The 26,003-nt window shown below is 37.6% G+C and overlaps 1 protein-coding gene across 3 annotated transcripts in view; it reads left to right on the top strand.

Moving 5' to 3' along the window:
• The window catches only part of LOC117229651 (lachesin), a 314,228-nt gene that overhangs the window by 48,325 nt on the left and 239,900 nt on the right, over positions 1 to 26,003 (top strand). The gene's annotated exons all lie outside the window — the stretch shown is intronic.

The raw sequence follows: 26,003 nt of genomic DNA, 5'->3' as shown, positions 1-26,003 counted from the left end.
AAAATATTCGCGACCTTTGTGCGGCGAATTAGTTACCACCGCAATTCCGTTCATGAAGTATTGAACGGTCGGCACCGATAATGGCACGGCTGCTGCACGATCAAAGAACATCGAACATCGATTCACCGGGCGAAAAGAGCCGGCGTTGCTCTGGAAATTTCACGTTAGTTAGACGTAAACGAGCCGTTTCCCTCTTCCTATGGGCCAATCTCTCGTACTTTTGTTCGGTTCGTTGGAAAGTCAGAGGCGGAAAGACGTTCAGCGCGGTTGCCTCGGCGAATTTTCACCAAAAGCCTTCGATCGACTCGGTTTACTCTTCATTCTTCCCCGATTGTTATCGATTATCATCGAGATTTTTCATTTACACCTCTCCGCAGAACGTACCTCGGACGCCGTCGTTCGGTTTTAAAACTCGCCAAACGCGTTTCGAACTTAAAATATCACTGAACTCCATATAATGTAAAGATTTCTCACCTTTAAAAACTCGGCAGTGCAGTTGTTCAATTGATTTATGTACGGTAAATTGATCTGAGTTATATGTAGATTTAGAAATAATAAATTCTTTTCTTAGGCAAACAATATTCACATGATTCGCACTATATGCTGACCAGACTGCGGACCTTCGTGCAAAATAAAAATTGCAATAACCATTAGTTACAAAAAACGGCCGCCCTTTCAATTCAGAGAAAAACTGAAGAAACTTTGTATCTCGCTTCCAAGAAAATTAAGAAATGGCAACAAACATCTACGTTGGAGGAATAGAATACGATATCTGTAGTCTTCAATATTTTGAAGATCGTTATACAGTAAATATACAGTGAATTCTCTCCAATTCAGCTTGTAAACAAAGCTGCGACTCGTTTCTACAGCTGTTGACAATCGGCAACTCGCGAGCCGCGAGACTCGAGTAATCGTACCTCCTCTTTCCAAATTGTTCATTTTTGTTTACAAGCTGAGGGATAATTGGTAAGAATTTAGTGTATACGTGAATTACATGCAAGTGTAAATTTGAGAGAATCGATAAAGTGTTCTTACATTATTAAAATGTCACAAATGTCATCGCAGAATATTACCAGACTGCATCTATTATGCATTTGCAATTTGGGGTTTACTTAAAACTAAAAGTCTATATAAATCTAAAAATACATTCGTACTTTGCTGAGTTTCATGTATCTTTCATAAACTTCAAGGAGGTCGACTTTAATATATCCGCAAGTATAAATTATTTGTGTTTACTTTACAGTTTCAGGGGGAACTATATTTATCGGAGGAACATTATTTATTAAATGAAATGAATCTTTGGGCATTGTAAATACAGTAAATTGAGAGAAGTGATAATATGTATAATACATTTTCGTGATCATATTGTAGTAGCATTCGAGTGCATTAATATACGCGAAAAACCACGTGTTTCACTAAAACCGTTTATATGCACGCTTATCGACAGCAACGTTCGTGGACTACACGAACGTTAAACAGACGAGTCTGAATTATTTGAAATGGTTAACCTCTTTTCCGTCAAACGAAACCGCATGGTAGACAGAAGACATTAGTACCTTTTGCTTTCTATTGATCCACCTGCTAACAAATGATTTTGCGTCCGTGTAGGTGAACCGCCTTGTATTTAGAACACACGATTCTTAACGAAATAGCTGCTAACGACGTCTCGGCTAAAATATTTCATTTGTCCAATTTATTTGCCGTTAGATATATAACGGGACGCTTAAATATTACTACTGATATTAATGACTAATATTGACATTAATCAGTCCCAAGACGATTGGAAGCTCACTGATTCTGTGATATCAAAATTATGAATTTGTTAATAAATAGTTAAAGATTTAATACTTGCATCGAAAACATTATTTCTTTGATATATGTATATATATACATATGATGGTAAGCAAAAGTGTTTGAAATGATTTCAATTTTTCGAATTGATAGAGGAACTAAATTATTAGACAATGTATAAACAAATATTTTTCTAGCAATTAATTGGAAAGACGAAAAAAACTCACATTCCATATTTTTCTTGTTATTCTAATTAATTGCAATTTCTTCTAATTGCTTTGGACATTGTTTGGTAAACTAGTATTTCTAACATTGAAAAAGAATTCAAATCATTTGGTTCAATTTGAGGAAAGTCATTCTCCTTCAATGAACCATTGTATGTGTCCATGTAACACTGAGTTTACGGAACGCGTCATTTGACCCAAATTTTATAATTTATAAATTTATATAATATATAATATATAATATATAATATATAATATATAATATATAATATATAATATATAATATATAATATATAATATATAATATATAATATATAATATATAATATATAATATATAATATATAATATATAATATATAATATATAATATATAATATATAATATATAATATATAGTATATAGTATATAATATATAATATATAATATATAATATATAATATATAATATATAATATATAATATATAATATATAATATATAATATATAATATATATTATATATATTATATATTATATATATTATATACTATATATTACAATCTAATAAAAATTGCTAAAAATCTGAATAAATGCTTTTAGTGCTCCGTAATCATCTTATTTACATCGAACGTCTCAAAGTTCGTGTTTCATTAATTTTTGGAAGATTCGTACGCTGTATAAATGCAGCAACGTCCGCAGTTTAATCGTTGGTACAACGTGGTTCGATTGGGCGGTAAAAGTGTGTTAATTGTTAGAAACACGAGTATGCCCGGCAGGATCCTTAACATTGAACTGTCTCGCGAAAATACCTCGGTTCTTAGCCAAATAAGTTCGCTTTGAGCGCGCTCACGGGTACCAAGACAAACACGAAACATGATATCGAACTGCAAGTCACATGAATGCGTCGTAATCAACGGGAGACGAGTTCTCCGCGCGCAACTTCTCTGTTTGCATACGTCAGGGGGAAGTCTCAACTGCAAGCAGTTAGATCGGGATAGCTGGACGATATTAATCCTAATTTCTATCTAGCTGCCGTAACTCGGCTGGAATCAAGCTCGGGCACACAATTCCGTATGTAGAACTGCTGATAACGTGGCTGGCCAATCGTTCATTGCTTTTGTCGAAGTTAATTCTCACTCGCCTCAGACGGAAAGATATCCTAATTTCCGAGGGGCTACCCGCTGCTCCGAATTCAAACAATACATTCAGTTTTGAAGGGAATTGTTCCGCTTTGTGTTTATTTGTTTTTACCTCGATTCTGAGTAATAGCTGTTTTAATATCACTACATTTCATTCTCATTAAGAATTCAATTTAAAGTGACGAAGTTCCTTCGCATTCGGCGTCAAACATTCTTTGGATGCAATTTAGTCCACTTTGACCGAGTTTGACTTTCGAAAATGACTTCTCAGGATCGGGATTTAAACAAATATTTTTTGAAGATAGTCCGCATCAGATGTATAGCAAATGTTTTGTACCAAATGTCGTAGTAGAAATTTAGTAATTAATTTATTCATTCGTAAACCGGAAAAGAAGGGTGGAAAAGAGTAGGACAATTAGTTTGGCTATTTAACAAGCTGATGAATTATTACGCATAATGTAAAGTTTGGCGATGAACGCGGTGTTTAATATAGATTTAAGACAGACTTGCGAGTTGCTTGGTTAAAAGCGGTAAATTCTCAAGGGAAATTTGAAATTTTTATTTGTGCCCCCAGTAAGGTGAGACATGGTTAATGCATATGTAGGTCACGATGAATGCTTTTAACACTAATCTGCACGCCATGGAAGTTTCCACGTCCACTTGGTTATTCCCTGCGTGCAATCTTATTAAATCTTCACGTAACTTTCTCATGTAAAGTACTTTAAGAAACATTACGTCGTATAGATGTTTAGTAAAGTGCAAGTGCAAAGTGCAGATGTTTCACACCGTGCTTGTGACTGTATCTCTATAGAATCTTCATTGTCTTAAAAGTTCCCGTAAATAATTGGAAGCTCTGCTAAACACCATCCCTGTCAATCGCTCCACATTTAAGCGGCACAAGTTGCGAAACAGCAATGAAAATTTCACAGTATTTTCTTGTTACGAGTTCTTACCGATTTCCTTCGAAATAAACCGTGTTTGAACACTCATCCGTATCTAACAGCTTCCGCAAATTAAATTTCTCACTGCTCCGTTAACTTCGGTAATATGACTTCACTTCTGTGACGAGACAATATTGAAAGTCCAATAATTCAGACAAGAGCTACAACCTGGATCACTTAATCCATTACTTCAGCAATTATCTGTTCCTAATACTATCATTGTTGTCTATATACGTTCGACCGCATCTGAATTACAAAAATAACCAGTTACACATTTTCTGTTCTATAGTTGCTGAAATTAGAATATTGGACTTTCTTAATCCAAGTATAGCGGATTGCAGTAAAAATGGACAAGTCTAAATAAATCTAAGTCTTTTCATCGTTACTTTAGAAATTATTAAGAAATATTTACTTGATCCAACGTGTACTAAATGATCTCTTTTGTTACAGAATTTTGAGATAATTATACTAACGAATACAATTTTATTTGACACTATCGAATAAATACTTAATTAATACTTAATCGAATAAGAATTTATTCGATTAAGAAAAATCATTCGACTAAGAAGCTATCTGTTATTCGTATAACTATTTGTTCGTACAGAGAACTTCATTCAGAAAATAATCGATTTGAATAGACACAATAGTATATGTGTATAGTATTTTTTTCATAATTTATTGACTTATTTTTTCCTGTCAATTTTTACAATTCACTTTCTCTCGAATATATCGAAAAGTGTAGTTGTTGTAAAAATAACTAAAAGTAAACATGTGCACACAATAGCATCAGCAGAGTATGTAGTATCAATATATTGTTGCGAATCACTCCGTTTCTCTCGCGTCACGGCATTTTATTTACAATATATAAACTATAACAGAACTCGATACAATTATATCTCAGATCTTTCAATTTGAAATGTTGCTCGTTCGACAGTCCGATCTCGACTCTTCGATTGTCCGTTGGTAATACTCTTCCATGGCAACCCCTATCTTCCATTATTTTTAAGGAGTTGTTCACAACAGGGCAGTTTCACATTACAGCGACTTAATTTGGACAGGTCGCCGTAACAATATTGTTACCAAATTGCGTAAAAATAAGAGCAATCAACAATGATTGGTATTATTATTCGAATAATTTCACGATCTCTATTTGGACAATTCATTCGAATGAGAAAAAAGAATTATTCAGATAAACGGATGAAATAATTTATTAGGAATGATGGATTATTATCATTCAAATATAAAATATCCCATTGAAAGGAATTCATTCGAATAATTATTCTCGATACGAATAATGCCGAGCTCTGTAAAAAACAGCCACGATTATATTTCAATTAAAAATGCGGAAGCTCGAGCGAACAGAAAGCAACCTCAAAGGAGCGTTATGGAACCGGAGAATCTCTTCTTTCCGGAAATAAAAATAGTTGGAACTCGTAAGAGCGTCCATTGAAAGTTCGTTCATCCGAGACGGTTCCGTTTACGGCTGGATGAGAAGAAAAGAAAGGAAAGGAACGTGGTGTATTCATTTTCGCGTCGCGCCGCGCCGCGCCGCGGTGAGAGGAGCTGCACAAAGCAATACTGTGACAAATCGTTACACGGAAAGTCACCGAAAACGGATTAGGTGCGATAAACACAGGAAGAGGAAGAGGGAGAGGGAGATACTCCCGGCTCGAAGTTCGTACAAGGGCGTCGTGTGTTACCGACGTGCAACAAGTTGCCTTCCTCGGAGCCACCCCTGCCGCCCTCTCCTCCGTCACCCTGTACAAGCCAAGCCACCCCCGCATTAAATCATTTTTAAACGTCCTCGCGCTCGCTGTCTGACTTCTATTTGACCGATACCAGGCCGCGCTTTGAGCTACGCCAAGCATTTTTCGTCGGGAAAGCCACCCCTTTGTCCGCGGCGACCACACTCACCCTCCTGTAGCCGACAGTACCCATTGGTCTCCGAATTCGCTATTTTAAACGTTCCCCCCATAGAACCTTTTGCCGTGCCTCTCGCAGATACACTTTTTCGATCAGCCTCAGTTCGCGTTTCCCTCGCACAATAATATTTAATTGAACCGTGGTCGTTTTCCAGACAGGCAACGCGAGAAAAGTCAAAGGTTTACCAATAGGAGGAAAATCGAGGAAAATCTCCTTTATTGAATCGAACGTAGCAATTATTTTTAGATGAATATTCTATCGCAGCGTTATTAACTTTTCCTTTGGCCGCGAGGTTATGAGACATTTTCAATTTCATAGTAGACATTTCTGCGCAGCGCGAAGAACAGAGTTTTAGGCCTAGTAGCCCAAAACGAATAGAAATTTGTTTTAGGCCTGAACAGTGTAGGACGAGGAATCTTAGCCAGATTGATACGTTATTGCTCTTCAGTAACTGAAGACAGGCAAGACGGTGTGTCCGATTACGATTTAGAAAACATTCGTAAAATGTGCCGTTGTAGGTTCGAGTGTTAAATAATTTTGTTCTTGTATTCTTAGAATTTTCTTCCAATTAAATATCATACCAATTTTCTTGAAAGCTCTGATCCTACAATCATTTGGTAAATATGTAGTTTAAGGAGGTCATCCCTGGTTTCAATGCTGTTGAAATATGTTGCCATGGTAATTAATCTGAGCAAGTTTTCTTCATAATATGCGCTATCTTTTAGTACTTGATATATTCGCGAGAAAGCGTTTCTATTGCTGCAACGAGTCTTGAAATTATATTGATTGATGGGTCAAAGATAAAGTGTAATAGTCTTTTTATACTAGCCCGCAAACTTGCTGTTAATGAAGCCAATCCATTTCAATGGATCAACTGTACTAATCCGGACACTTCTCTATGCACTGAACCGTTCAGTACTAATTGTAAGTAGGGTGATCTGTCCAATGATTGAACACTCAGCAGTGCATGGACGTTTCCCGTAACGTTTACTATACCCTCTTCACATTAAAATTTTTAAGTACATAGTTCTACTATACATCTACAGATGTCTTATAGATGAAATTTTCTAAAAATTTATCGATTTTCTTAAGCGCTTGATCATAGATCGTTTGACGTACATTTCACTAAATCTTAGATAATAAGATTTAGTAAATAAAACTATATATATATTGGAAATGGGTAGATAAATAAAAGTAAAACGCAGTGAATTAAACTTATCCCTTTTAGTTTATTAATTTGATGTACGAGGAAGGACCGTCTTTACTCTCCTGATTGCTCCAGGAGACTGAAGACTATTCACAAAGACGAAACCAAAAACGTCACCTAAAGACAAAGAGCACTCTGTTCTATATACATATGAAATCATTGTTTATCTAATGGTACTCTGGCGAGACTCTCGGCGTCGATTCGTTTTTGTAATTTATATGCTAGAAGGAAAATCTTCTGAGTATTCAAAAGAGAGAAAATAATCCAATAATATATATAATTGTAAAAGACAAAAGATATATAATTGTGTTCAGGAGCGTATAAACTTACCAGTAAAACCCAGTTCGGGGGATGAAGTAACTTCATTTTAACACTAGGTTTACGGAACTCGTCAAGATGACGAGTCACGAATTGTTTAATTTACGATTATTCAGATCGTAAAGATACATTTACGAGTTATGTTTTTTATTTAATCACGGCATCGCGGAGAATTTCCGCGGTTCGTACGATTTTGGGATAGCCAAGACGCCTAAGTGCAGTCCCATTGTCCCGCTGCGTGGATGGATATCGTCGAACCGATGTAACCATGCGAGCAGAGTGCCCCAGTATCGGCATGGTAATATCCATGCACAGCAGAGTGGCAATGGTTAGACTGGGCAAACTTGGAACGGCCGAACAAACGATCGATCAATCAATCAATCAACCGTGCCGAGCAACGTATATCAGCAACTAGCTTACCAGCTCCGACGCTGAAGCTGAAGCTAGCAAGCTGAAGCGTGCTTTGCCCGTTATTAAAGGCAAAGCTGAACAGACCGATACACGCGCGAGGGTAGGCCAACTCTAACGACCCGACTCGGAGCTGACCCCTCGACATTCTCTGAATAGTTCCGACGTGTTACCGATCGTGTTGCGGATCCTGGCGCAGGAGCACCGAGCCTTCGCGTATTCCTCAAATGCCAAAGGCTAATATAATTGATCGACGATACAAAGTAATTCGCGGTGTAACGGCGCCCGTTACACGCCCGTGACGTCGATACGCTCGCTGTAAAACGGTAAAGGGAAAAGTTGAGCCCTGCGGAAGCCCGTCCGAAAAGCCTTCAGCGGCTTAGAATATGCTGCGGACGTTTAGGCGATGCGATGCTGCCCGGAAGTTTCCGGTTTCCTTCATTCACTCGGCGATTGAAGCTCCCTATGCCGGGGACCTGGCCTGAAAGAAACCATTTTCGCTTTGGGCCATGATCACCCTGAAACTGTTGCACATTTGCAACGAAACTCCTTTCAGTTTTCCTGTGTAATATGTATCAGGGGATTTTAAACAATAACACACTTGTGCTGTTATTACGCTTCAATGAATTATGCGACAATTGACAATGATTATCACTAAATCTAAAACGCAATAACTTTTCTAAAACTGCACTAAGTGACTTGAATTTTTAGCATTTTATTTATTAATTTTTAGACATCTTTTAAATTTCCGTTATAGACTCAGATAAAAAAGTTAGAAATTGAGATTTTTTTTTTTTTTTGACATTTCAAGCGATAGCAAAATTTAAAAGAAGCTGTCATCTAAAAAAATTCAAATCGTTTAGTTTGAGTTTTAAAGAAAGTCATTACGTTTTAGAAGGTGTACGAACTCACACGACAAGCCTGAATTCATTTAGACATTCCACCATTTTTTTATAACGTATGCTTTGATTAAGAAATTTATTCATTCATTTACTAGAAAAGAGTTTTCATAATGTCAACAATTTTTAAGTAAATGTGACAAACAATGAGGAAAATGCGTGTATTGTATGAACCCCAGCGAATCTGCGATGAAAAACAAAAGATGCGCTAATCTCCTGACACATTATTAAATTCTGTTATATTTAAAATATTGTTAAAAATATTTAAGTAAATATTACAGTAAATACTGTATGTGCGAATAAGCTGAATGTCATATGTGTTTAAAATAAATCATATAAAATTGAAATATAATACTATAGGTCGACAGAAATATTTTCGGTTCTGGAGTTGTAATAGTTTCCGGTGGAAAGAGTTAAAGCACTAAGGAAAGCTTATTGATAAAATAACGCTTTGATGGTGAACTAGAAGAGGACAGCTTTGGTAATAAATGGAAAGTTTCCTATGGACACATTTTGGAAAGCCGAGAGACTGGGCGTAGCTGCTCGTGTTGCATCATGTACAAAGCTTCTTACGTATAATAAATTAGTAGCGGGATTTTGGAATTGACCGCGTAGACAATCTTTTATGTAAACAGCCAGGCAGTTCATAACGTCGCGAAATCACGAGCACCGAACAAACGCACGTCGTGTATGGGGAGATACTCTGTGAGATTAATAGCAATAGCTACCCTAGATTCTAAGATATTACACGTAATACTTGTTCATTGCGAAAACGTTCGCACAAGTATATGTTAAAATTTAGACAATCATTGCAAAACGATCCTAATAATCAATCGTACACACAGTTTTTCGATATTTTCAATTTCGATTATTTTCAATGTTCTGCTACCAAATATATTATTAGTTACTCAAATTCGCGAATAAATTACAAAACAATTCGTGAAGATTCGTTTACGAGAAACACACAGATTCTAACACTTTACAGGTTTTCTATTTCGTTGCATTTGAAAGATGGATGATACAATCTATTGATAAAACGTCAATCGCTTTTTATCGACTTTTTATTGTCTTCGGTTTACGAGTGCACGCTGCATGGAAATTGAAACAATCCATATAGCATCACGATAAATTATATTTAGCCGATCAATACCGATATTTATTTTAAATATTTATTTATTACATATATCAGTATTTTATGTGTCGTATTTCCACCAGAACTTTCCATCGCCGAACCAGATAATAATAATACAGAGTCATAATATAATAAATACTTGTAATCATATTTGCAAACGAATCCTTCCACCGAAAAAAAAGAAAATAAAATCTGCGCGAAGTTTTCTTACATTCCTTCATTTGGCTGCGTCTCTCGCAGTTGCATTAATCACAAAATCTATTTATCACTGTCTGCACGGTGAAATGCAAATGACAAAGCGATTGCAAAAGCGTCGACAATCTGCGATTGCAGAAAAGAATTGTAATGAAATGCATATTCGACGTTCCGACACTTTGATTTAGTTCTCTGATGAGTAATTCAACGGCCGTGCGACAAGGGAAATTCATAAAATGACCGTGATCTGTATCGAATTTTAATTAGATCTTTCGTAACAAAAAAACGGCATTAAATCTCTCGAGAACTGCTTCCGGTTGCTGCCAAAGTGCAGTTGCATTTCTTGCAGCGTGGAAAGGAATGCGTCGGAGAATAATGTTTTGCATTATTAACATCAAGTTGGGCAGAACGGAAATACGTAAATACGTGATGCACCGTAACGTTCCACGATTATTATATGGTCCCCATCGTTAGGGTGGCATTATGACTGGTTTCCCTTGGATACGCAGTAAACCGACGCAACTAAGACGCTTATGGTACTCCGGTCTGAATGCGAAGTGGGACATGGCTCGCTTTTTCTGAGTCTGTAAGATCCCTTTGATTTCTGCTGCTTCGGAGTTTCCACCGATGACAACGAAACTTCACGTTGCGGTCTCGTTCGCGCAGCTTATTTTGACAATGCGTGCGCGCTTCAAGACTCTTACGTGAATACAAATTCCCATAAAGTTAGCCTGCAAAAATTACATTCCCCTTTATCGTGCGAGTCAATATTATGAAAGTGACACCACGGCGTTGTTTCATGTTTCAATCAAATTCTTCATTTCTGTTGCGACGGCAACACCGAAGGTCGAACGTCCCTGGCCAACTCTTGAGTAATTAAGCAATATACCTGCGACTCATAAATTCCATATTTCACAAAACGGAAAAATTACAACCCGAACTTTCGAACAGTTTCCCACTCCTCATTTCAAGTTCCTTCCGACACATCCATCTCCAATCAAAAACGCTTCATTTCCTCCACCAATCAACAAAAAAACCGAGGTGACAAGCGGAAGGGCACCTAGAACGTTAGTCAGAACTGTTAGAACTCCCAGAACTGTTAGAACTCCCAGAACTCGTAGAACTCTAAGAACGCAGATAGAACGCAAATAACGCATCGCTAAGACCATAGCTGTACTGTAATATTAAAGTGTACATAAAAGCAACCAGCGACTTCGTTCAACTTAATTCCATTTGGAAACATCGCGCATATACAATTTCATTCGTCTTGCACGGTTACAAATCAATATCGGAAAATTCAAGCGTCGAAAATAAATTAAAAATAATTTCTCGTTATCTTGAACGCGGCAACGGTGCAAAGCGTAGATCGTGGAACGAGCCGTTCTCAATGCGAAAATGAGAAAAGTTGCTACAAGGAAATATTGCACGAATTAATAAGGTCTGTACTCCTCCGATCATACTTTTTTTCCCGCGGATGCAACGACGCACCTGCGGGCTGCAATCGCAGCTTTAAGTGAATCCACGTAATTTTGATTACTTGCTCCTGATTTTTCTCATCAATCTACTCAAGGATTTTATACTGAAGCAAGCGAACGTTTGTCTTCGAAGATACTCGTTCAACGAACAATATACATTGGCGTTTTTCAGAAAATCTTGTTTAACATACATTCATTTGTTCGTTGAAATAATTGTATTAGATCGATCGAAGACAGCAAATAAAATAAGAATAATGCTTGACTTTAGATAACAATACTTGTGAAGAGAAGGATTGCTAAAACTGATAAGAAATACTTGTAGAGATACGGTCGTGGACAAATATGTGCGGACACGTTTTAAAACAGAATAGCTTTTTTCAAATTCGACCAAACGAGTTGAAATTTTCTGAGATAATAAAATGGGTAGTTCGTTAGACAGTGCATAGAAAAACTTTTGCAAGAATTACAATTTGGTGGAATGAGAACAAAGATAAAGAGATCACTTTCTTATCTGTGTATTATAACGAAAAATCAAGCGATACATTTTTTAATCTTTAATTGTAATTTGTAGTTTCGCAATTTTTAATTGTTCGTAATCCATTATTAGTATGCATATAAGTTACCGAGATTTAGAAAGTCTTTAAATCGTCATGTGGCCGAATCAAAAAATTGAAGAACGTGATCTAAAAAATCTTTTTTGCAATTCTGCTGAATTACAATTTCCGCAAAATATTTTCATGCATTGTCTAGCAAACTAGCCGTTCTATCATCTGAAAAAGCTTGAAATCGTTTGGTCCGATTTCGGAGAAGTGATACCGTTTTAACAGCCGTCCACTATTTGTCCACGAATATACGTCTCGCGCGGCAGAACACTTTCATTTGGAACTGAATAAAATTCTCTGCGAACACCGGCGAAGCTTCCATTCGGCATAATAATGTCTTTTCATGACTGAATAAATCGTCCTCTAATCTAGTGGCGGACACCGCGGATAGTTTTCTAGTTAGCGAGACAACCTGACGTTTTCGTTGCTTTAATCGTCCCGCGAAAGAACGAGGCCCCTGCTGGTAACAGCCTCGGATTCTTAGCCGCGTACTGTTGCGAGATAAAGCACGCTTCAATGTGGACCTTTCTGCCGCGAGAGGAAAATAAGGTTTGGCTGAAAGAGCTGCGCGGAAAATCGTGGAATTGTTACGGAACAGTCCTATATATATATTCTGTGATTAAAAAGGAGTGGTTTTATCGCACACGTACCGGCCGTATTCTTGTTCATTGTTGTATTTTAATGTCGGGAGTGGCGGCACGCACGTGGCAGAGCCGGTGCCTCTCGTTTTCGGCGTACCCGTTCTTCGCGAAAAGAGACGCGCCCCCTCCTAATATAGTATACCGGTTTAACCGTTCGTTATTTCTGTACGATAGCTCTCGAAACAGTTTGCGGATAAGCTCTTTAATTACAGTAAACGCACGGAATTGAAGGACTCGAGGTTCTGGGACGCGATGCGATCTGGAACGAAAAAAAGTGAAAGAAGAAAAATGATAAGAGGCTGCCGAGCTTATTCCGACGGATGAAACTCATAAGCAGCCCGATGAGAATGGAGGACGTGAAATTCTACGGAGATCTCGGCAACAATGGCCGCCGGCTTGAATGCCTCTCGGTAGAACGTTTCTGTTACATTAAGTGAAAGCGAAGATTTATTTATTATGCCCAGATATAATGCACTGTTCTCTTATTGGATTCACTGAAACCGGGAGGTTAACAAATGGATAGTTTAAGTGTTTCGAGAAATATAAGACCCGGGACGACATAAAGATTATCGGAATGTGTAAGTACGTTTCGTTACAATATTACATAAGCTGCTATAGAATTATACGTTAATTTATTCTTGTACGTACGATCGAGACAATTCATTTAAATGTAATGTTTATTAAAGCGTGTCAGCTCTTTTAATAATTTTATTGAATTGAAGAAAAAAAAAAAAGATAGCAATTTATACTTTGGCATTTTATTCAGTTATTTTTATCTCAACTGCATGATTTCTTTTGTCCTTCTCTTTGTACATTTAAATGTTCAGTCTTGATTGCGTTACGTCACCCATAAAAGTCATTTATCTATCCACTTGTTTTTATCGTAGTGAGTTTTATTTCTTACCATTTCTTACTTCGCTTTTACTTGCCTGTTCGACAGTTATCGCTAGACTGTGTATGTTTATGGAAAATAAAAATTGTTTACGTCAATTACAAGAAATATAAGTCAATACAAAAATGTCCCTCATCTTTGAATAATTCTGATAAGTTGAAATACTGGAAATAAAATAAAATAAACTGAATTATAGTGCAGTTTCTACAGACATTCGCATACTTTTTTTAGACTATGTGACTCGATTGATTTACGAATATCGTAGGAGAATTAAAGAAATGATTCTGATTTCATTTCTGTTCGTTGAATCGGATTCAGAAAATTGTTATTCCGCGTAAAGTCCGGTGATTATTAAACGGTGACGGTAGCCGAAAAGAAAATCATAGAGTCTACATTGGTTGGGGGGTGGGGCAGGGAGGCGAAGGGAGATGAACCAGGAGAAAGGATACGGGACGTTGCGGCTCGGAGCTGTAGCGAGCGGCGGCGGCACGTAGAGGGTTAATGCATTAACATCAAAGTGGCTTGCCGGTACAATTATTGCACTCGACGTTGCAGCCACGCATGCCGGCCACGGGGCAACGAAGGCGTGTGTGCCGGCAGAAACGCCATATATTACATTCTTCCGCGTTTAACTGGTCGGACATTAATTTGAAAAAGTAGGTAGCTGCCCAGCCGCTGACCCCTGCGGTCTACAATCTCATATCCCAGCCTCAGGCGGAGACTTTGTGCAAATGTTAAATCAGAACTTACGCGGTCTCCCTACGTTTACTCGTATGTATTAATACCAAGGCTTCCAAGTGTGCGGGTCCTCCTGTCCCGTAGTTTTTTATCATTTGCGAAATATCGGGCGCACGTACCGTTCCGGCGACCGAAATCGCTGCCAGCGATCGGACAGGCTTTTGACAATTGAATAGAAGCGTGGACAATATGACACAGCGGCGTGTGGAAATGTCTGATGAAGAAATTTATGAGGAATCTTTTTGAAGAATTTGATGAAGAATGTGTTGTGTTGATGAATTTGATGAAGAACGTGAAGAAATTTTTGGAGAAATTGAAGAAAATGGCTGTGAAATTTCTGAAGAAGTTTGCGGACTTGTGAAATTTCTGAAGAAATTTCTTAGGTAAATGGACTTGAAATTTGTGAAGAAATTTGGGAGCTACAGAATGATGTACCGGGAAGCATCTAGATCAGCAGAGCTTCTCTAGAAAAATTCTATCGACTTACCCGTGATCTTGTCGCACGGCGATCATTGGAAATTTTTGTTATTACTTTAACATGACAGAGAATCTGCGAGAAAGAACATATAAAGTACGCTCGTGCAAGACGAATATTGCAACATAAATATCGTTTATCGACAGAAAACCTGTAGAACATTCATCCTGCCCTGACGTTCGCAGGATTTGTACACTGGATTAAAGTATTCAAACATTTCTGTATCTCGCCGAAATTCGTCGTACTTGATTTTATTGAACGCGCTTCCAAGCATAAAATATTGTGCTCCACTTTTACAATCTGTGCTCGTTACGAGTACGATCCTTAAATGATCGTTTTAAAAATAATACTTATTGTAGAAGTATACCGAATTACTTTTATCGATTTTATGAGAAACGTTTGTGCTCTTTTCAAAACGCAATTAAAGTCGAAGGAACGTCAACCAGATATGCTACTTAACCCTCGTTCGTTCTTTGTTTCAAATGAGAAGACAAAAAAATGAGAAGACAAATTTTAACGTTTCTTTAATTTCTTCATCCTTGTCTTCTCATTTTTTTGTCTTCTCATTTCTCTCAATTCTCATCTTAGGTTTTCATTCTTAATCAGATAGATGCTGGAATCTAAAGTGTGTAAATTACCGCAGTTGTCCTGCATATGTTTGATTTTCTTCATATTTTGTTTAGATACAACATTTTTATAAAATGTACAATTTAACACACTATGTGCGGGAGAGGTATTAATATCTTCTTAAAAAATTTAATTTTTTTAATTAAAAGAATATTTAATATTTGCAAAAGTGACAATAAGATTTTGATAACAAAAATATAACGAGGATTTTTAAGATTTCACAGAGGGATTTTTTAAAATATGTAACGAAATTAACGAAATTAAATTTTTAGAATACTTCTCTCGCACGTGGTATGTTAATAAAGAATATCAAATCAAAGAATATCGTTCTTAATCAGTTAACTGTTTTTGACGAATATACTCGTCATGAAGAAGTGTTAACATTTTATGTTATGACGATTATACCCGTCGAAAACAGCTAACTAATCAAAGGAGGAATTTACGAAATTAATTATTTAATGTTTCACCTCATTCATTTTTTATCATTGTGTTTGTTACCATTTGATATCAAAGGACAGATTATGCTATAGAAATGAAAGACGTATGAGAATTAAGAAGACCAGTTCTGCGATATGAAAATGGGCAGAATGAAATTTACTAAAATATTTGTTTCTGGATAACTTCTCCTGGTACCTGGAAATTTGTTGATTTACTCCGTAGAAAAATCCATTCAGATCAGATGATATTTTCACTATAGACGGCACAGGTGGAAGCTGAATCGATGTGAAACATGTATTTCTATAAACCCTGATAGGGTGCAGGGGCATACGCTGGAAATATGCGAATTTATATGCACACCCGCTTCTTGTCGTCAATAATGCGAAAAGTTGATAGCGCGATGGGCTGCAAACGTGGACATTTATTTATGGTGTCGAAATCATTATTTGTTTGCCGAACGTAGCGCGCGTCCCATTTTAGGGATCGTAAGCGTGCAATTTAACGCGCGACGATAAGTGCGCGTGGATTTAAAATGACTAACTATAGTAATTATAACGGCAGACAATAATTTCCGTTAAATGTTTACACTTCTGTCAAGTATACAGGGAAACGTATAGCCGGATAAGATGGAAAAATGCGTCTCGAACATAATTCATTTCCGTTCGTGCCAATCTATCAAAGAATTGTCCATTTTTCAGGAAAATTTTGAAGACCTCTAAACAGTTCGAAAAATTTTTTAGACAATCGAAACTACCATAATTCGTTTACGCAGAGTCTCCTCTTTCCAACGAGAGTAAAATGAACGATGTACGATATCTTGGTGCAGAGTTCTGATAAATTGACCAGTAGCTGAATTTGAATCAGTAGAACCAAAAATGCAGCTAAGAATTAAAGAGAACGAAATGTTTCAGCTGGCATATAAAAAATAATAAAAATCCGGACTAGGCGAATTTCGTATTTATGGAATGTTAAAACACGGAGGTGGTCCCGGTCGAATGTGTTTTTGGAAATGAACTCATTTTCTTTGACGTTTCCGCCCTGGGCAGGGTAGAGTTTTACACATGAGGCGAGGGCGTCGAGAACATTTCTCCTTCAGACAGCAACGTTATGAAATCGTGGAACAAGAGGAACGTTTACGTTTGGTTTGTTATTCGGTATGAAATTCTGGTAGAATATTACAAATTCCTGGAATAAAAACAATGATTTAACTTTTTTCCTTCTAATATTTTTATACGTGAAAATGTTTTGAATATTTTGGTCAAATTTTTCCAATTAGAATGAGATCAAACTCGACATGTTTTAGACCACATTTATTCATTGTTCGCAGCAAGTAAATTATTTTACTTATGAAAAAGCCATTATAGAAACATTGATTTTTAATTACATATGAAATATTAAAGACAACGTCGAAAAAGGTATGCATATGTCCTTCGAAAGAAAATATCAGCGAAGTTATGCTATTCGGGCTTACGTACGACTGACATTCGGAGAAGAGATGCCTCAATTCGACATTCGAAGGATAGATTGCCTCTATTTGACGACATTCGGAGGACAGATGCCACGATTCGACGGTTACGTACCTAGTACAGTAAATTCTCCCTAATTCTTGTGCAGATTGTACACAAAAATTGACAATTTGGGAAGAGGAGATACGATTATTATAACTTATAACAACAAGTCGCAAGGCTCGAATAATCGTATCTCCTCTTCCCAAATTGTCCATTTTTGTGCACAATCTGAGCGCGAATTAGGGAAAATTTACTATACCTATCACGTATCTTGTAGCACCGTGGTTTTTCTTACCTGACTCATACCCGAACAGACTATTTTGTGTTGTCTTCCGGGAATTCGCGGCGCGTGCCACATCATACGCTTGACTGACTCCGACGAACCTTCACATCGGCGTAGCGAGAAAATCGATAAATCACATAGGCGCGGAAATAGCACCGCGTCATTCATGGCACAGTAAGATTTTGACATTTGGGGAGAGAATATTGTGTTACCAAATTGAGATAAGGTGGCAACAGTACATCATACTATTAGATAGCACGCATTGCATTTAATACTTAAATTATTATTAGTTTAAATCAATTTAGGAAATCAGTCTTCTTCAAGTGTAATGAGAGTTTTAGGACATCTCATATACAACATTTAAAAATAATGTTTTATACCTGCTCTATCACTAATTTCAAGGCGTAAGTATAATTTATTCAGTATGATACAGCTATATAAGCATAATAAGTATTTACTTAACTTTTATTTTATATAATAAAAATAAAAGCTCCTGAATTCGATGCAAATTAAATTCCGTTCTAATTAAATAAATTGTCCATAAACCTAGCATCGAAATCACGATAATATTTATGGAACAGTGTGTGATCGGGAATGATTGTTCCGGATGCGACACATTGACACACAGAAACAGAAAGATAAAGAGCAACTGTCAACGGGTCGAAAGAAAAATTGTAAAACGCAACGGGAAGCGCGTCGCACAAAAGGCATGCACAGCTTCGGTATAAATGTTTCGCCGGTGTCAGAGATACGTCCAAAGGAATGTCGCGTTGTTTGTCTAGTCCTCAAATAACGGATTTGAAGCGGCCGTGCCGGTAGGAACGCGGCGGCGCACGTGTCTGCTGATTGAACTCATCAGGATGACAGGTCCTGCCAGTCATTGGCAAAAAGCAATTGCCGCGGGAAACGTTAAAGCGTGAAAATTGCGCGGTCCTTTCGGTTCGCTTTATTGGGAATGTTTACCGGGTACGGACGCCGCAGGGGAATATCCATGTAACGTTTGCTCAGAATACAAATAAAGCAGACGCGTCGCGCCGAGACACCGATGCCCGCCGCGCGACTATTCTCTATTTAACGCGGATGAATGGCTTACATGCGTTAGAAAAATACAACGCTGACGCACGCATTTCTGTTTTTACACGCGACCACCGCGAACCGTCGAGATCAGAGGGCACCTCGCGGAGGCCACAATGGACGAGCGACGCTACTTGCTCATATCGGCGATACAGTGAATTCTTGTCAATTGTCCCTCAACTTGTAAACAAAAATGGATAATTTAAGAAGAGAAGATACGATTATTCGAGTCTTGCGACTCGTTTTGATAATTGTCGACAATCGGCGATCATAAAGGCCAGCCGCGAGGCTCGAATAATCGTACCTCCTCTTCCCAAATTGTCCATTTTTGTTTGCAAGCTGAAGGACAATTGGGGAGAATTTACTGTATTGCCCAACGTGCGCTGATTTTTAAGCAACCTTCGTTGAGCCATAAATTTTGGGTACGGAAGGGTACAAGCGATTAAAATGCAGCATAATTTTTAAAAAATTTCCACCCACCGCGTTTTCACCCTTTGGAAAGTGATCCCCTCGCGAGCCGCGCCTTACGTAGCACCGCCATTGAGTTCGTTAAAAATGAAACACGCGCGAGCATGGATTCCTGTCGGGGAACCGTGGCCGCTATTCATTGCCGGTCATTCCGAAAGAGACATTGTCAGGGCGCATGGTAAAACGCGAAAATTGTCTGTCGCTTCGGCTCGTTTTATTGCGAGCATTTGCCGCCCCGATGCCGTAATGGAACGCGGCCGGAATGTTTGTCCCGGATACACGTGCAGCGTCGGTATGCACCTCGGATTGCCAGTCGCATTGTATCTTTTAACATATTCGGTCGCTCTCCGGTGACTGACTGTGTTTTCAGCACGCGTCTAATTACGGATATGCGTGGCCGCAATCTCTTTCGACGAGATTATTCGGCCGGATTATCGTCTCGCTCACGGGCCCGGGAACCTTTTATTTTCGTTTTCGTGTCAACATTTAGCGAGTATTCCGCCGCGCCGCGCCGCCACGGCAAATGCAAATTCGCGTCGCGCAGCCGCGGCCGTTTCATTTCATTATCGAAAAGGATGAAATGAATGCTGCATTCTGCGGAGCACGCGATGCATCAGGGAAATCGAATTCCTGCTACGGAAACAATTTTTAATATGTGAACCCGGGCCCCGTTGCCTTGTTCCTTTTTTCAGCTACGCCGCGCTTCTCTCTTCCATTTCCGTCTTGCCGAGGATATCGGCGCGGCGTAACGCTGCTTGTCGCTCAATGAAATATTAGTCCCCTTGGCTCGACACAGGGATCGTTTGCCGATCGGTGTCTCGCAGTTTCTGTTTCGTTGTCGTGTTTCACTCGATCCGCGATTACACGCGGGCTTCGCCTTCTTTGATTCGTACGTCTCGTTGGAACCCTAAGAACTTTTTAGATTAAAGCAATTTGGTTCCAGAAACCGATTCTGGATAGTTCAATCTTTAAGCGTTCGTATGTCGTACGAGAGTAACATTGTTTAATTTGCGATGTTTATAGAATATTCGATCTATTATGATGTTTACGTTTGTGATATAAATGTAATGTAAGCTTTATTTATATAATATTCGATCTATTATAATGTATACACATTAATTATGATATGAATATAATATATAATAATATAATAATAATAATAATAATAATAATAATAATATATAATAAGTACTATTTATATAATATTCAGTTTATTATAATATTTACGTATAAACTATTTATAATATTATATATTATATAATGAAAGTATTACAGTAACATAATATGAATAACATTGATGTAATACGAATACAATACGTATAAGTGCAAATGTAATATAATCTGAATGACATTCATATAATACGAATGTAAAATGAATACAAGTAATATAATCTGGACGACAGTCACGTGTATTAATAAATGTTGATGTAAAAAGCCATAACAATGATATAAACAATGGACATTTCTTTTACTATATTTTCTCATTTTATTTAACACTGAAAAGGTTACGATTCTTCAGAGTAAATAACTTTCTATGCTTTCACATAATACGTTATCATTTAACTATATATTTTCTAAAGAACTTATCACAAAATGATTAACAAAACCAAATAAATCTCATTCTTCCTTCCTTGAAGTTATTGAACGAATTCTTATTTCCCGTAAAGTTCCTAAAAAGTTGATTTTTAAGTTTGAAGCAAGTTGTGATGCAGTAATTAAAAAGACTCTGCGGATTTTATGCATTCATGATCAAACTGAATACGCGGAACTTACAATTAGAATAGCAGGAAGCTTGAAAACGATTAAATAAATTAATAAAATTATGGTCATTTTTCTCGAAAACCTATGTTCGGCTTAGCATACTCCATGCACAAAAGTTTAATAACACGACGTAGAACGTTTATGAGAATTCTGGTGCTCGATTCAATCGATTCAGCCGCAGTTATTTAAATTCAATTAATTGTGCCGCAGTAAAGATCTAATATGATTAACATAGATAAATGTAGAAGCTACGGGCGCTGTTTAATTGATTCCCGCAGTGGAACCATAAATGCGCTTCGTCAACCACTGTCTCATGGGATTAGTTGACAGGATTTACGTTGAAATCACCGACACAAATCTCGCCGACAAGAATTCACTGGAACCAAAATTGACCATCGACAACATCAATCGGTAAATACGTTCTTTCGTTATCAGCGCGCGCATATCTGTCAGCGAAGTATCGAAATAACTATGCATATATATACCCTTCTGAACAAGTCACTGATCATGATTACGCTGTCGCTCATAACTTTGTGTCACATTATCCTAATTCGAAAACGTACGCCGTGCTTCGATAAATGAACTTGAGAAACGTGTATTCAGTGGAACTGACAACAATTGCAGTGTGCATTTATTGTAAATAAAATTCCACAAAGATTTTGAGAACCTTTTAACTTTTAACTTTGGACCGGATGCGTCAGTTAAAGTTACACAAAGGTGCGCGGCGCACCAAGAGACCTGTCAAAATAATACCGAAAACAAAATCACGCTACTGTGATTCTTGATTAAAAGCCAATGCAGCTATCGACAGCTATCTAACACCGCTTGATATTTCGCTAAAAAATAAAGAAAAATCAATTATAAAGCAAATGGCTGGGATGTCAAACACCCTACGCGACTACGGTTCAATAACCTTCTATAGTTCGACATTTTTATATGGTCTGTGGCTAAAAATGAAATAAAATTAATTCTCTATGGTGCGAATTTTTTAGATTTGTAATTTTTCATGTATTATTTATAAGAGACAGTATATTATGCGATTTTAGAAACAGTTGAATTTACTCGGACGTGTGAAGTAAAAATTGAAAATCAAGATCATTTAATTACTTTTCAGATAGAAGCAACTGTAGATAAATCAATACATATATAACTTCGAAGTTACACCGAGCTATAGATGATTAAAAATATCAACACACCTCTGCTTTTTCAATTAACATTGCCCACGACATTAATCCTCTAAAAAGAAAATTGTAGTGCTGTTACCTGTTGTTAATGCACAGCAACGTTAACTTGTCGTTAATATTACAAAGTAATTAAAATCTTCGCCTTTGTCGCTTTTAACACCCGACGCGGAACTGCTAAATTCGATCATCCTACAATTTTACTATTGCACTTTCATTATTTTACGATCTATTAACACTCAGCCATGAACGCGGAAGATCGAATTTCCCCGTCACTACGTCGGACTATAAAAATTTCGCGCGGAAATTCCGCAGAGCTCGCTAACGAAATCAGCGAAAAAATTTCGCGCCGGTCCCGGCGGATTGTTCCAAAAATGGAAACATCGCCGGTGTAACTTAACTTGACTAATTTCACTATAGGCTGGTAGTATGTTGATATTCTAGCTTCGGGCGCGGGAAAGTGTCGAATGAAAAATGATCGTCGATATACGAGCCGCGGCCGCAAACGCTGCGCGTATATCCGGCCACCTTCGGATGGAGCCGGCCGCAGCGGACAGGTGCCGGTGCCTATTTCGGAAACGCAATTGCACCGAAATACATTAAACCGTGAAAATTGCGTGGACCTTCGCGCCGCTTTACGGTTTGCGTTTGTCCCGTCAGCGTCGGCGTCGGCGACGCGAACGTGTGAGCGGGTGTGAGCGAGTTTGAGGGCGCGTGTAATGTTTACGCCGGTCGCATATACCGCGCTCGTTACACCGCCGGCTATAAAACTGCGGAACGTGACGAGGGATCGGAATGAGTATCGATGAGCATAAACATCCGAGCGGAATGCGCGATCTACGTGCACGTTAGACAAAGCCGGCCCGCGACCCGCGAAAATCTCGAATTATTCACCGAGCAGACAATTACTCGCGCCTCGTTCACGGTCCTCTCTTCGTTAATTTGATGGCAGTCAATTTTTATCAGGTGATTGCTTTCTCGATTTCGAGGTCTGTTCGCCGAAAAAAATGTTGACAGGTCGCAATTAACGGAATATTCTACGGTATAGCGAGGATTTCTTTAATTTTCTTTGGATTTTTTCATGACGAATCTGTAACACGTTTTGCAGTCGCGTTTACTAGGTTTATTTATGCATGTTTCCACAAAATTTACGAATCTTCTCAATTCAAAAATGTTAAAAATGGTGACAATGGCTACTTTGAAACACAGATGAATATCCAAAAGATGGAACCGGGATGAAAGACGAGTTTTAATTAGCGGCCTTTTGGATGGTTTAAGAAAATATTTTCGTTGTTTAATAGTTTTCTGTCGACAATAAATTCGTGCTCGAGAACGAAAGTTTGTGTCGATTGCTTATCTGCATTAATTGCTGTTGCCAAATATCGATGACAGCAAAAGTGAATTTTATTTCGATTTAAAACGAGTGAATAATATTCATACATAGCAGATTATGTTCGTAATTGTTATAAGGAGTCTGACGCGTTGTTATAGTGCAAAGCGTTAACTCTTAAATATTGCTATTCCAAAATAATTTTGACAATGTCTGTATTTATATTCAGAAAACAAGTTAGAAGTGTAAGAATTACAATTACATAAATACAAGTTTCAACAAATCATGTTCGTGTGCAAAGGGTTAATGGCAGTGGACTGTATGCACTTACGGCAAAAAAATAGTAGGCGAAAGACGAGACAATGGACACCTCAAGAAACTTAATAATTACTGCGGTTTTTAATCGATTCAAATTATTAACACAAGAAATACATTTCTGTATAATATTTATCTCGTATTCTATATAAAAACCCGCAGTCTGTTTCTCATGAATAGATTATAAAAATGCATGGAATTCGCAACTGATTCTCAGTTTATATCGTTACCGCTGTTACAAGAGTTACATTATTGATAAAAATGTCCTCGAATGCAAGAACATTGTGCATTCATCGAGGGTACGTATGTTTTTTCTCTGTAAACATTTAATATTCGTAAACACCAAACATTATTTCGTTTCAATGAATGTAGATTGGAAAATGTATTTATTTATTGAAGTGATTTCTTCGCCACGTGTCTGGCTTCACGTTATAAAAAGCTTCACGAATTGTTACGAAAGTACGGAATAATTTTCAATATTACATCGTTAAATAACGTAGCAACATTTAATCGTAACTTCGTCTGAATGCAATTATAACAACTTGCAGCAATCACTATAAAAGTAATAACATTTTCTACAAATTCATCTTAATTTCAATTCACGTTTTAATTAATATCAGATCCTTTGAATTCTTCAATTTGAAAACTAGGTCTTAGACTAGAATAAAAGGTGCGAGTTTCGTGAAGCATCTGTTAGGGTCGGAAAAGATTGCACGAGGTATAAAAATTCGTGGAAGATAGCAGTTAACGTATTCGCCTCGAATAGTATCTCCGAGTTCCTTATATTTATTAACTTCGGAACTTATTTTCACATCATAATTTTATGAAGAAGTTTCGTGCGTAAAAAGTTACCACTTCTTCGCACGGCGACGCTGCTAAAGAATTCAGTGCGGGGTCTCTAGAAATTACTTGAGGGCGGTTGCTAGCTCTGGGGAAAATTTATCCAATCAGTGGCGCAAGGATCCACCGTATAGGCTTTGAGGGTATGTAGCAAGCGCCGTATTCCACTATCTAGAATTCGGACGAACTTTTCAATGAAGGAGACTGCGACGCAGTCACTGTACTCCAACGTTTAAAAAGTATGATTCTAAAAGAAAATTGAAATTGAGCCGAATCTTCATATCCTTTTCAATTACAGATTGGAAGTACAGTAATTTCTTTCTACTTCGCGCTAAGATTGCGTACAAAAATGGACAATTTGGGAAAAGGTGATACGATTATTCGAGCCTTGCGTCTCGTTTTTATAGTTGTTGACAATCGGTAACTAGAAAAACGAGCCACAGAGCTCGAATAATCGTATCTCCTTTTCCCAAATTGTCCATTTTTGTGCGCAATCTGAGCGCGAATTAGAGAGAAATTACCGTATTTGCAAAAATGTAACAGCAATTGACAAAATACAGCAGTTCCCTTCCAATTGCTTAAATATAGAAGAGAATATTGAGTGTATTAATTAACGTAAAACTAATATAATTTGAGTTTCACCAGTTACTTAACTTCTGTCTTTACTGCTGATATTTTATTCGACCGCATTTCATTAGATAATAAATTAAACGATCAATTATCGAGTAAACTAAGAGGTCTGGTAATTACTGACTATTAGGAAACTGCAGAAGCTTATATTTTTATGCAAACCTTCTTGCCTTCGTAAATCGTTAAGTAGGAAATTACGGCTAAAGTGAAGCTAAAATAAAATCAGAATTTGATATTATTCACGGTGGCAACGCATTAAACCGAACAAAAATACCCATTCGTCGGCTTAATAATGCAACCAGGTCTTTCCTGCATCTCAAAACGTCGCCGAAAAGAATATCCCTACCCTTTTCACAGAGTAACACATTCCAATTTAAACTCTCCACAGCAATAGCAACTCCTAACTTCGTGTATCCCGGAATAAGATTTTAATTACCAGTCTCATTTCCATGAAAACACCCTGTCGTAGCGGCGCGTCGCGTCGCCGACGAGAGACAAAGGTGTGCAAAGAGAGGGCAAAAAAAAGGGAAATCGTTGAAGGACTGCCAGCCAGCTGCGGAACGAGTTGGTG

The sequence above is a fragment of the Megalopta genalis genome, chromosome 3 (genome assembly GCF_051020955.1).
Source record: "Megalopta genalis isolate 19385.01 chromosome 3, iyMegGena1_principal, whole genome shotgun sequence".
NCBI lineage: Eukaryota > Metazoa > Arthropoda > Insecta > Hymenoptera > Halictidae > Megalopta > Megalopta genalis.
Note: the sequence above shows the minus strand (reverse complement) of the source record. Positions and strands in the feature narration are given on the sequence as shown.